The sequence below is a fragment of the Hakea prostrata genome, chromosome 9 (genome assembly GCF_041222555.1).
Source record: "Hakea prostrata isolate BN-2017 chromosome 9, UWA_Hpros_2, whole genome shotgun sequence".
NCBI lineage: Eukaryota > Viridiplantae > Streptophyta > Magnoliopsida > Proteales > Proteaceae > Hakea > Hakea prostrata.
The window spans coordinates 29,112,855-29,126,618 of NC_142608.1; positions in this window are offsets into that span (position 1 = coordinate 29,112,855).

The following is a 13,764-nucleotide window of genomic DNA, read 5'->3' on the forward strand; positions in this document are numbered from 1 at the left end:
TAATTGATAAATAGTAGAAGACTACTTTGATTGAGTTTCCTTGACAAATGATGGGACCGACCCTAGACCGGATGGTCGGACCGTATAAACCTAAGGGTCAGACCAGCCAGGATAGAATGACCATTTTAGTCATTAACATAAGCCCCCCAATCCATTGGGGGGGGGGGGGGTGTGGTCCCCGGGGGTTTTTTTTCTCCCGCCATGTGCCATCGGAGTCAAGAGTGTGTTTGAAAAAAAACGAATAGGGGGAAGGGGGATTTGGGGGGGCATACCAATGCACGTTGTCTCTGTGTTTGGCTCTTTTGGGATTACTACCCCTGAACACGACGTTGTTTGAAGTAAATAAACCTTATGTTTGGTTATTCCCCGAACATGACGTTAATTAAAGTAAATAGATCTTTGTTTGGTCGTATGAAGTAATCAAACAACTGCAAGGCAACCACACAAAAGCCCGAAAAGATAGTGAACGGTCCAAGGAACCTTCGCTTAGTAGTCCTATGGTGGTTGGGCGGGGGGGGGGGGGGGTGGTTCCCATCCTGAAGTTGTTAGAGAGATAATGATACACTTCCAGATGTGTCCAGGAATGTTTGTGCCCAATAGTTGGTGAGGTACATCTCCAATGATTGAGTTAGTAGAAGCTCATAGCTTAAATGTGCAGTAATGGAGTTCGATTGGAACTTTATAATTGTTGATAATTTCCTGGAGAGAAGAATACTATCTGCCAAGAGAGTATTACTTGGATTGTAGTTGTGGAGTCCGACCTGGACTCTAAGAGTAATTCAAAATACCCGACTTAATCGGAATCATTATCCCTATCTTTAAGGAGGTTGGATATGATTCAAATTGTACACCTTGCTTAGTGCCTCCGTCTTATTAGTGGTCCGACCAAGGTTTGATCGATCCGACTCTTCTTTGGTCGACCTAGATAGGTCTATTATAAAATATCCGTAACATATATCCGGCTCTTCTTGTGCTCAATCAAATTTGAAGATAGCCTAGGTGGTTTATCAATTGTGGAGTGACCTTTGACCCAGGCTTTTATGACGACTTCGGAATTGCTCAATCATCTTGGATAGTCGGAGATTGGAATATTTCGATTTGGTTCATCAATCACCATTTTCTATTGTTGAAAAAGTGTTCTATACTTGTTCGAGAAGTCACCATGTTTCGGTGGCTAAGAAGTCATATACTAAATAAATTTTTGTGTTTGGTTCTACCCCCGAACATGACATTAATTAAATTAATTTTGCTCGACGTATTTATTGAAGTAATTCTACTCGGTGATATGAAGTAATTTTTGCTCCGTCATGCTCGACCGATGTTAATTTGAAGTATTCGTGAAATAAGTATGCCAAGTTTCCAAGGCTTGTTGCTCGGTCATGCTTGGCTGGTGCTACTCTACCCCCAGGGCATGGTAACTTGACGTATTTATAGATACACTGTCACATCCACCCAGCCGGTATCCTATCTGGCATACTCGGGATGTGATCCACAGCCCGAAGATCAAGATCGAGCGGCCATGCCTCCCACATACACGATAACATAATCATGAACAATATAATCAATGTTTAAAGTAAGTAATAAACATATCAAGTGAATAAGAAAAGATAATCAATCAGAGTGCGGAATTATCAAGTATCAATTTCACGTAAAAATAATCTCAAAGAGAAAGAGTGATCAGGAGTCACTCCTTCAATAATAGCGGATAGTAGTTGATCAGTCTTAGTTACATATCCCAACATCAAAAGAGTAAATCCAAAGAGTTAAAACAACATATCTAGGTGTTTAACAGTAATCCAGGGAAATGGGGCACTAAGCAAGGATTTCTTCTATTTTTATGATTGTTTCTTCATAAGTGTGGACGAAGTGAACCTAGCATGGCAGCTCCCTCACCATGGTGGGGCTAACCCTGGTACAAACCATAATCCTCCGCGGCACAATAATCTTGACTCTCATCGTAGCCATCACTCGAAGGGTAGTATGCGGGATCATAGCTCGTCTCGTAGAGTGCGCCATCAGAGTCCTCTACATCTGCAGGATAATCTAACAATTTGCACGAAAGGAATGAGTTCAAAAGAACTCAGCAAGGCAAGTCGTTTCATAATACACAATTCATATGATACAAGTCACGATACGATGCAGGATGGTATGATACAATGATGATATATGATTCTAACCCTAAGTATGCTAGTCTCTAAGGTAGACATGCTTTAAGCCATAGCACCATGCTTCTTTAGGTCGTCTGCCACTCCCCCTTAATCATACATGATATCTTGGGTCTGCCGGGGTAATTGGCTAAAGTCCTCATCAAAACCATGATTGGGGATTAAGTCACTGTAAAATCCGGCCTTATCCTAACCCTGACCCAGCCCGGATTTTATACTATTGCAGGTCCGAAGACTCAAAGTGGTGGTAGAAGAGACTTGTGGGCCCTCTTAGTTGAAGATTCGATGCTTGATCCAAAGCCTATGGACATTGACAATGATGCCCCTTACTTGAGCACATAGTCAGTGTTGAGTGAAAATCTGCGCATCAATGAAGATTGAATTAGTTGAAGCACTTATTCGACCCCCGTGATCAATCGTTCTTGAAACTATACTTGTTGATTGACTTGTAGGAGAAAACCCAACTCAATTCGGATCTGTCTGGCCTTCCAATTCCCTGTTCTAAGTTGTTGTCATGCCTTGGTCGATTGGTCCTTTGGTCTCCGGAAGCCACAAGTTCCACTTGGGTCCTCTTCCAACTTAAAAAAGGGGTCTTATCTGGTTCTATAGGACCTTCTAAGGGTATCATCATTGTATTCTTGGTCCACCCTTCCAGTCCAACATCATTTAAGTTACATCTTCTTCCAAATCATACGGGGTTTCCATACTAAGATCTTCATCAACTACTACCATGGGTTCTAGGTTAGACCTAATGGGTTCAAAATGAGAGGGTCCATAGTGTCTTCTTCCTTGACTTCGGGTCTTCGGATCTACACTATGGATTTCCAGATTGGGGTTAGGTGGGATTTCACATGCATGGAGTGCGCTTATAGCACCTATTGACAACAAGAGGTTCCAAGTGGTTCGTCATTTGGATAGGTCGATGAGAGAGGGTTTTATGAGTACTGTTCTAAGTTGTTGTCATGCCTTGGTCGACTGACAGTCGACCAGCCAGTCGACCAGCAGTAATGGAATTCGAATTTTTACAAAATCACTTCCCATTTTGCCCCTATCTTTTTGGAACTCGTGAATGAGGACCTAAGCTAATCATTTGCACTCCAGAGCACGAAGTTGGACACTCTCTTGGGCTTTTCTTGGTGTTTAGGAAGATTTTTTACTCCAATCATTAGTATTGCACATCAATCATCAACTCAAGGTATGATTCCTTCTATTCTTCTTCTAATCTATTCTTTTCTACCAAATTATGATCTTAAGACCATGGTTGAAGTGCTGCAACCTTGCAAACACTTAACCATGAGTTTTTCCCATTCAATCCCATGATTAGCACCCCTTTCTTGCTATGTTATGATTCAATTAGGATTGCTTACATTTCATTACTTTGATTCTTCCCATTTCAACCTTGTCTTGATTCAAAACTGATATGTAAATGCATGTTAGGTCTAGATTACTATGAATTCATGATTCTAATTTAATTCTTACCATTCACTTAATTGATTTCCATCATTCTTTACAATTTCAATCAATCCCAATTCGATTCTTGATATTTAGCATATAGAACATAAGGCTTCGATTTGGGTATTCTTAATTGGACCGTTGGATCGTCATGAAATTTAGTGTGTAGTATCCTCATATTGTTATAATCATGCCCTCCAAATTTCGTGTCGATTGGAGCACCGGAAGGTCAGTTTTGGATCAAGTTTTCAATTCTGCCCCATGGTTAACAAGTCTTGGTCGACTGCTTGGTCGACTGACAGTCGACCAAGCCAGTCAACCAAGATATGAGAACATCCCTGTACTTGGCCGAATTGATTCGTTTGACCTCCGATTCGACTGTTTTCTTCTCTGATGTTACTTGTATGTTGTCTAGGGTACCAGCACTAATTTTTGGGACTATTATTGGTGGTCATTGATTTTATTTACGACTCGATTAAGGTAATGACGGTCGTAGCACAAGTACATTAATTATGTAATCATGCTTATGCTTTGAGAATTCAGTAAATATATTTTCTATGTGTACTTCTTTACCATGCATGACTTTTACATACATTCTTATCAGTAATAGTATGGTACATGTCATTCGGAATATCATGCTTAATTATATTTCATGATTTTGTATATGATCAATCATGTTATGATATGTCTTTGTTTATATGACGAATTATAGATTGTGAACGATATGATGAGATTGAGCTTGTGATTGACTACGTATGACTTGGGTTTGGGAAGTGTCCTTCCGACACTTCTGTCCTTGGACATCGGAGGGAATAGTATGGGATATTCTCCGAAGGTGTCCATCGACACTTTCCCGGGTTATTGGATGACATACATAGGATTATCTAGGTGTATGGTTAGGACTTTCCTTGTCGTATCAGACCCGAATCGGAAGGGTATTGAGACCGAACGACCCGTGGTAGGGTATGGTTGATGGGCACTCAAGGCCAGTATCCACTCCGTGAGAGGACTTGAACCATACTGCGGATACCCGAAATGGGCCATTTATTGGTAGGGTTGCAAATGGATAGACTTGGGCTCACGGGCGCTCAAGACCGGTAACCAACCCGTGAGAGGACGTGAGAGCTTCTCGTTTACCATTTGTGGATGACCAATAGGGTTGATGAGTCCGTAGTCCGAGTTGGTCGGTGCCGTAGGATACGCTGACTCTAGTGTGAAGGATACGGAACCGAGTTGGTCGGTGCCATAGGGGAAGTATCCGGATCTGACATGATACGACTGAGTAGATGACTTGCATTGGGCTAGGCTGTCACATCCCCCCAGCCGGTACCCTAACTGGCATACCCGGGAGTGTGATCCACAGCCCCGAAGATCAAGTATCGAGGAAATCATCCTCCCACATATACAATAACATAATCATAAATAGGAAATAATCAAGGTTTAAATATTATAAACAAAAGATTTAAAGTTAAGAAATGAATAAACAATATAATCAAAGTGCGGAAAATGATACCAGATATCCGAAGATATCAAAAGAAGTAGAGTGAGGCGGAAACTCACTCCACAGATACAGCGGAACGTAGCATAAGTCTAAAAGGAATAACAACTGGAACAAAAGAAAAATAAGAAAGACAACTAAACTAAGAGTCTTCTATCCTATAGATAACGTCTTCAAAATAATGGACTTCGTCAATCCAACAAAGATGCTCCAACTCCACGTTGCCTCTAATCGTAGTACGCAGCTTGATCACTTAAGGGATCATCAGAGTAATTTTGATTGTCGCCAACACCTTGCGTGTAGGATGCTTCATCGGCTTGCGCTTCATCATACTATCCATCATAGTAATCAGTACTTGTAGAATAGTCTAACAAAAGATTGTAAAAAAAGGAATGAGTTTTGAAAGAAACTCAGTAAGGCAAGTTAACTCACAACAGCATAGATAACATATATCAGAACATAACAAGATGCAATGCAGTATGAAACAAATAATGTATGTATGCATCCAAACTCTATGTATGCTGGTCTCTATTGGCAGACATGCTTTAAGTCATAGCACCATACTTCTTTGGGTAGGTCACGCGTACGGCTCCTGTTGGTAGTGGATCCAGCATCCCTCAGGACAATCCATGGCTGGGGGTTAAGTCACCTCTCTCTCACATCACCATTTGGTCTAAGTACTGGTGCATGTTAGGGTAAAGCCTAGCCCAATGCAAGTCATCTACTCAGTTACATCTACTCAGTTACATCAACTCAGGTCCAGATACCTCCATTCTTCGCCCCGGGCGATCCTTTCCGGTATCCTTTCCACTAGAGTCCTAATAGTCCCGGACGACGGACTCATCAACCCTATTGGTTATCCACATATGGTAAACGGGAAGCTCTCACGTCCCCTCACGGATCATTTCACTGGTCTTGAGCACCCATGAGCCCAAGTCTAGCCATATGCAACCCTCCAATAAATGGCCCCCAAAATATGATTCCCGTCCTCTCACGGGTTGATTACCGGTCTTGAGCGCCCGTGAATCACACTACTACCACGGGTCGTTCGGTCTCAATGCCCTTCCGATTTGGGTCTAATATAATGGGGACATCCTAGCCAAACACTGCTAGACAGCCCTAGGTATGACAACCAATGATTCGGGAAAGCGTCGATGGGCATCTTCGGAGAACATCCCATACTATTCCCTCCGATGTCCAAGGACAGAAGCGTCAAAAGGACACTTCCCAATCCCAAACCATACCTAGTCAAACACATTCTCATATCAGTCATGACATACACAACCAACAATTCATCATACAAAAGAGAATGTAAAAGCATAATCCGATCAAGCAGTAATAAACATCACATGTAAGCTTGAATAATGAAAAAGAATACATAAACAAGTGCTACTGTACTTACAGTAGTATATCAGAAGTATAAAGTACAAGACAGTAGTTAAACTCATAGTTTCATAAAGTAGAAACCAGAGAGTATGCGATCTATATCATTATGAAATAACTGTCCTTACCTTGATTATCGCCGAAGATAATCCAAAGATCAAAGAGAGCAACTCCAAACTTGGCAAATAAACTCCTAACAATCATAGATACAACATTAGGAAAGATGCCTAAAAGATCAGAGAGCAAACTAATGAAATCGGGCGAAAAACGAAGCTACTGACTCCTTTGGTCGAGTGCCCAGTCGACCAAGCAAGTCAGTACTGAATTGTACAGACTGCTTAGGCCATAACTTCCTCATTTGAAGTCGGATTGATCTGAAATTCGAAGGAGAACTTCCTAGAATGTATTAGAATCATATGGGAAGGTAAAAGCATCAAATCATGGTAAAAATATGGGTTCTTGATTTAACCCAAGAAATTAGGGTTTCAACCTTTATGGCTCCCCAGGAAAGGTTATGATCACAGGATGAAAGGGAATGATTGCAATCAAGAACATAATAAGAAAATCATAGAAAATCTGGTTTAGGTTAATAGAAACATTACCCATGAGGTTTCCCTCGCATGGGAGGTCACCAAAGTTTTCCAGAAATCAAGCAAGGGTTAGGGTTTCAAGAAAATAATTCAGCTAGGGTTGAGATCATGACGATGATCATAGATCTCAAAGAAACAAATGAGATCATGGAATAGATGGTTGCAAGGATGCAGCATCTTCTTCCTGATCTCAATCAAGAACAAGATCGAAGAGAAGAAATTCGCAATGTTGAAGTGATTACTAACCTGGAATTGTCAGAATAGCAATGAGAGGCTTCAGATTTGCAAAGGAGTCTTCGAAATCACCATAGAGAGTTTCAGAGAGGTGTTCTCACGTTCACAAAGTGTTTAGGAGGCAGCCGTAACAAAGAAACACGAAGTAGGGTTTAAATAAAAGTGAAAAACCCTAAAATTACAAATTCACGTATTTCACACTCCTTTGGTCGAGTGCTTGGTCGAGTGGTCCACTTGACCAAGGAGTCAACCAAGGCAGACAGTAAGGCCAAGATAGTGAATTGAAGGATCAAATGGGCTCTAAACCTTATGGGCTTTTGCACACACATCAAGTGACATGTCTAGTGTGAGGAAATACCTTCAAACCAAGTCAGATAATACTCCAAGTCCTTCAACTAATCTCATCTTCAGACAACTGTAGCTTCCTTTCCAAATCTGCACAGACATCCAAGTATGGAACTCCATCATCAACATCCATGGGTTCAGAGTCAAACACCATGTCTTCTACTGAGATGGCCCACAGTTGGCTTCTTCCTTTACTCCGGGTCTTCGGACCTAAAAACAACTGGGTTACTGAGTCAAGGGGGTTACTGGGTCAAGGTCAGGGTCAGGTTAAGGCTGGGTTTCACATAGGTTATGCCGTGACATGCGCCAGTACTTATACCAATGGTGATGTGAGAGAGTGGTGACATAACCCCCAGCCATAGTTTGATGAGGACTTTACCCAATTACCTCGGCAGACCCAAGATATCTTGTATGATTGAGGGGGAGTGACAGACAACCTAAAGAAGTATGGTGCTATGGCTTAAAGCATGTCTACCTTAGAGACCAACATACTTAGGGTTAGAACCATATATCATCATTGTCTCATATCATATTGCATCATATCATGAATTGTATTGGATGAACTGTGTACTATGAAATGACTTGCCTTGCTGAGTTCTTTTGAACTCATTCCTTTCGTGCAATTTGTTAGATTATCCTGCAGGTATAGAAGACTCTGATGGCACACACTACGACCCGAGCTATGATCCTACATACTACCCTTCTGGTGATGGCTACGATGAGAGTTAGGATTATTGTGCCGATGAGGATTATGGTTCGTACCAGGGTTAGCCCCACCATGGTGAGGGAGTGGCCATGCTGGGTTCACTTCATCCACACTTACGAGGAAACATTCATTAGGATAGAAGAAACCTTTGCGTAGTGCCCCATTTCCCTGGATGACTGTAAAACTTATGGATATATTGTCTTTAACTCTGATGGAATTACTCTTAATATTGTTTGTAATTAAGTTTGAATAACCACTTTTCCGCTATTTTGAAGGGGTGACTTTTGATCACTCTTTCCCCTTGAAATTACTTTTATGAGAAGTTGATACTTGATATTTCCGCACTCTGATTGATTATCTTTTATTATTCATTTGATCTGTTTATTGCTTACTTTAAACATTGATTATATTGTTCATGATTATGCTATTGTGTATGTGGGAGGGATGGCCGCTCGATCTGGATCTTCGGGTTGTGGATCACATCCCGGGTATGCCAGAAGGATACCGGCTGGGTGGATGTGACAGTCACCACTCTCTCACATCACCATTGGTATAAGTATTGGCGCATGTCACGGAAAAGCCTAGCCCAATGCAAGTCATCTACTCAGTCATATCATGTCAGATTAGGATACTTTTCCTATGGCACCGACCAACTCGGTTTCGTATCCTTCACACTAGAGTCAGCATATCCTTTGTCACATCCCGCCCAAATACACCCAACCTATACTTATCTGGGTTACCCGGGGGAGTGATCCACAGCCCAAAAGATCAAGTTTAGGAACGATCATATCCATTTAGCACAATAACATAATCAAAAGCAAGAACAAGTCATTGTATTCTAATAAGTTAATAATAAAAGTCAAGAATGGATCACAGAAGGATCACTAAAGAATATCAGAGTGCGGAATAATAAGATACCAAATCAAAAGATAACTGTAGAGTATAGCGGAAATATACCCCACAACATATGCGGAAGGTAGATCGAAATCTAAAGCAAGTTCTAAGCTAATACAAGTAAAATAAAAGTCTACAAGAAACAAGAGAATCTAATCCACATCTTCAATCGGCTCTTCTTCTTCTTCAGTCTTCATCTTCTTCACTTTAGGGTCATGCTCTTGAAGCTTCAGATCAACATCTAGCGCACGATCCCATCGACGAATAAGACGATGCCGGCTGCCATCAATAGGAGCCATCAATGCAGTCCAAATCCGAGTGTTGGCTGCCTCGCTGTTCATTACCTTGTCCAAGGACATCCGGAGCTGTACCATGTACGGAATGGTTCTCCGTGCTGGTGCACGGGTTCTCTTTCGTACCTGCAATGTCATCTAAAAACAAGTCCCCCGAAGGGTAAGCTCAAAAGAACTTAGCAAGTAAACCAAACACAATAAGCATCTTCACATGTATTCACAAGCAAACATATATGCAATGATATGAAACAATATATGCAAATATGCTTCTAACTCTATGTATGTATGTTGGTCTCTATTGGCAGACATGCCTTAAGTCATAGCACCGTGCTTCTTTGGGTAGGTCCCAATTCACTCATCCTCGGTTGGCAAAGGGTCCTTCATCCATCTTGGACAATCCATGGCTGGGGGTTAAGTCACCGCTCTCTCACATCACCATTGGTCTAAGTACTGGCGCATGTCAGGGTTAAGCCTAGCCCAATGCAAGTCATCTACTTAGTTATATCAACTCAGATCCAGATACGTCCATTCCTCCCCTCTCGGGATCCTTTCCGGTATCCTTCACACTAGAGTCAGCGTATCCGACTCTCTCAAATACGAACTCATCAACCCTATAGGTCATCCACATATAGTAAACGGGAAGCTCTCATGTCCTCTCACTGGTTGGTTACCGGTCTTGAGCGCCCATGAGCCCAAGTCTATCCATATGCAACCCTACCAATAAATGGCCCCCACAATGTGATTCATGTCCCCTCACGGGTTGGTTACCGGTCTTGAGCGCCCATGAATCCCCATTGCTACCACGGGTCGTTCTGTCTTAATACCCTTCCGAATCGGGTCTGATATAACAAGGGTATTCCTAGCCAAACACTGCTAGACCAATCCTAGGTATGTCAACCAGTAGTTAGGGAAAGAGTCAAGGGGCACCATAGGAAAGTGTCCCATACCACTTCCACTGATGTCCAAAGACAGAAACGCCAATAGGGCATTCCCCATTCCACAACTACAACCTAAGCATCCACATCACATCATGATTCCATACAAGTCATATTCACATCCATATCCACATCATAGTCCATAATCAATAATCAATTCTAATATTAAATTAACAGTGTGGACAAGCTACTGTAGTTGCAGAAGTATCATAATGTAAAGAAAACCAAACAACTGTAATTAAATCATGCATTCATATCATAATACATAAAGACATGTAAATAGGCATATTGTGAGTTGGAATACTCACCTCATAATCCGAACTTATAGTCTTCAAATAAGAGATCAGAGAACAGATCCAAAATCACCTAAACAAGCTTGACAAAACATGTATAGGTCATAAGAAGTGATTCCAAAAGATTGGAGTCAAAACGGATCAAAAACAGAGTTGCTGTCACTGCGGGTTGATTGGCTGGGTTGATTGATTCAGTCAACCCAGGCAATCTGCCCAGAGAGTAATTCGAGTACAAAAACAGAATTTTGATTCGAAGCCTATTTTATACAATCCGGAATGCTACGAAACTTGGAGGGAATGTCTAACACAGTAGTCTAAGACTAAAAAGCATATTTTAGACATCAAACAATGATCAAAACCATTACTTACTAATTTGGAATCATACTTTCTATTTTGGTAAAAATCACAGTTTTCATAGAAAACATGCTATGAATGAAAGAGATGAACTAGAGAGGATGAGATCTCATTCTAGTACATGAACACAGTAAATCAAGAGTAAGAATGATCCTAGAGATGCATCTAATATGCTAGAAGAAATCGATAAGAATATGATCATAGTTTGAGAAGAAATCATGAAAATCATGTTGAGAATGAATATGAAATCATAGCATATAGAATGAGAAGAGATTGTAGAAGATATGATTCCAGAGATGCAATATCTTCCTCATAATCTCAGATCAGATAAGAGAATGATCCTAGTAAGAATGAATCAATAGCATAATAGACTGAATACTAACGTTTGATTGAAGAACAAGAGAGAGAAAGCTTGAGAGTTGAATGTAGATCTTCTTCCACACCAATGGAGGCTTGGAGATGAGTTCCCTTCGTTCTCTAGGTGTTTTGGAGGCTAGGGATACTAAAAACACGAAGTTATGAGGTATACATAGCAATAATGACCTAAACAGAAGATTCTGCTCGAATTCTGTTTACTTGGGTCGAGTGGGTTGGGTTGATTGGCCCAGTCGACCTCGACCCGATCGACCAGCTGACAAAGATAGCCTAAAACAGGGATTTGAGGGCCTTTCTCTTATCGGAATCAAACGAAATTTTAAACACAACAACTATAACTTACCTAGCATAGGAAAATGGCTTGAAATCATATCTAACCATGTTCTAAGGTCATCAACCAATCTTCTCTTCATCAAGGTGCATTTCCTCTCCAAATCAGACAAGGTTTTCAAATAGGGAATTCCATCATCAATTTTCTATGGGTTTTTGAATCTACACTAAGGGAGAGGTCTGACCTGACTTTCTAGGATCTTCTAAACATATCAACACCATACTCAAAGTCCAACTTCAAGGTCAAACATCAAACAAGTTCTTCTTCATCCAAAACAAATAGGGTGTCTAATTTAGGTTTTGGGCTGGATTTCACACCTATGGCTCCCACCAACTCGGACTACGGACTCATCAACCCGATTGGTCATCCAAAAATGGTAAACGGGAAGCTCTCACGTCCTCTTACGGGTTGGTTACCGGTCTTGAGCGACCGTGACCCCAGGTTTATCCATTTGCAACCCTACCAATAAATGGCCCCTTTCGGGTATCCGCAATATGGTTTAAGTCCTCTCACGGAGTGGTTACCAGTCTTGAGCGCCCATCAACCATACTCTACCATGGGTCGTTCGGACTCAATACCCTTCCGATTAAGGTCTAATACAACAAGGATAATCCTAACCATACACCTAGACAATCCTATGTATGTCATCCAACAACCCGGGAAAGTGTCGATGGACACCTTCAGAGAATATCCCATACTATTCCCTCCAATGTCCAAGGACAGAAGTGTCCTTCCGACACTTCTAAATCCCAAGTCATACGTAGTCATTCACAAGCTCAATCTCATCATATCATACATAATCAATAATTCATCATATAAACAAAGGCATATCATAACATGATTGATCATATACACAATCATAAAGTATAATTAAGCATGATATTCCGAATGACATGTAACATACTATTACTGATAAAATGCATACAACAGTCATGCATGGTTAAGGAATACACATGTGAAGTATATCTACTAAGTTTCCAAAGTATAAGCATGTTTGCATAATTAACAAACTTGAGGTGGCGACCGTCCTTACCTTAATCGAGTTGGGAATAGAATTAAGAGTCACCAAGAATAGCCCCAAAAGTTAGTGTTGTACCCTAGACAACATATAATCAACATTAGAAAAGAAAGCAATCGAATCAGATGTCAAACGAAGCATTTCGGCCATAAACAGGGATGCTATCATATCTTGGTCGACTGGCTGGTCGACTGTCACTCGACCAAGCAGTCGACCAAAGCTTGATAGTAATGGGTAGAATTGAGGATTTGGCCCGAAACTGATCTTTCGGTGCTCCGATCGACATGAAACTTGGAGGGCATGATTATGGCAATATGGGGACACTACACACCAAAAACTATCACGATCCAACGGTCCAATTGTAAATACCCAAATCGAAACCCTATGTTTTATATGCTAAACATCACATATTGAATTGGAATTGATTGCAATGGTAAGAATTGATGGGTAATCAATTAAGGGGATGATAAGAATTGAATTAGGATCATGATTCAATAGTAATTCAATTTAGCATACAACTACACTTCAATTTGAACTAAAGAATAGGTTGAAATGAAGGGAATCAAAGCAATGCAATGTAAGCAATCTTAATGGGAGTATAACATAGCAAGAGTGGGGAGATAATCATGGAATTGAAAGGGGGAAATTCATGGTTAAGTGTTTGCAAGGTTGCAGCACTTCAACCATGGTTTTAAGATCATAAATTGATAGAATAATGAGTAGATTAGAAGAAGAATAAGAGGAATCATACCTTGAGTTGATGATTGAGGTGTAAAACTAATGATTGGAGTCAAGGATCTTCACAAACACCAAGAAAAGCCCAAGAGAGTGTCAAACCTCATTCTCTAGAGTGCCAATGATTAGTTTAGGCCTTCATTCACAAGTTCCAAAAAGGTAG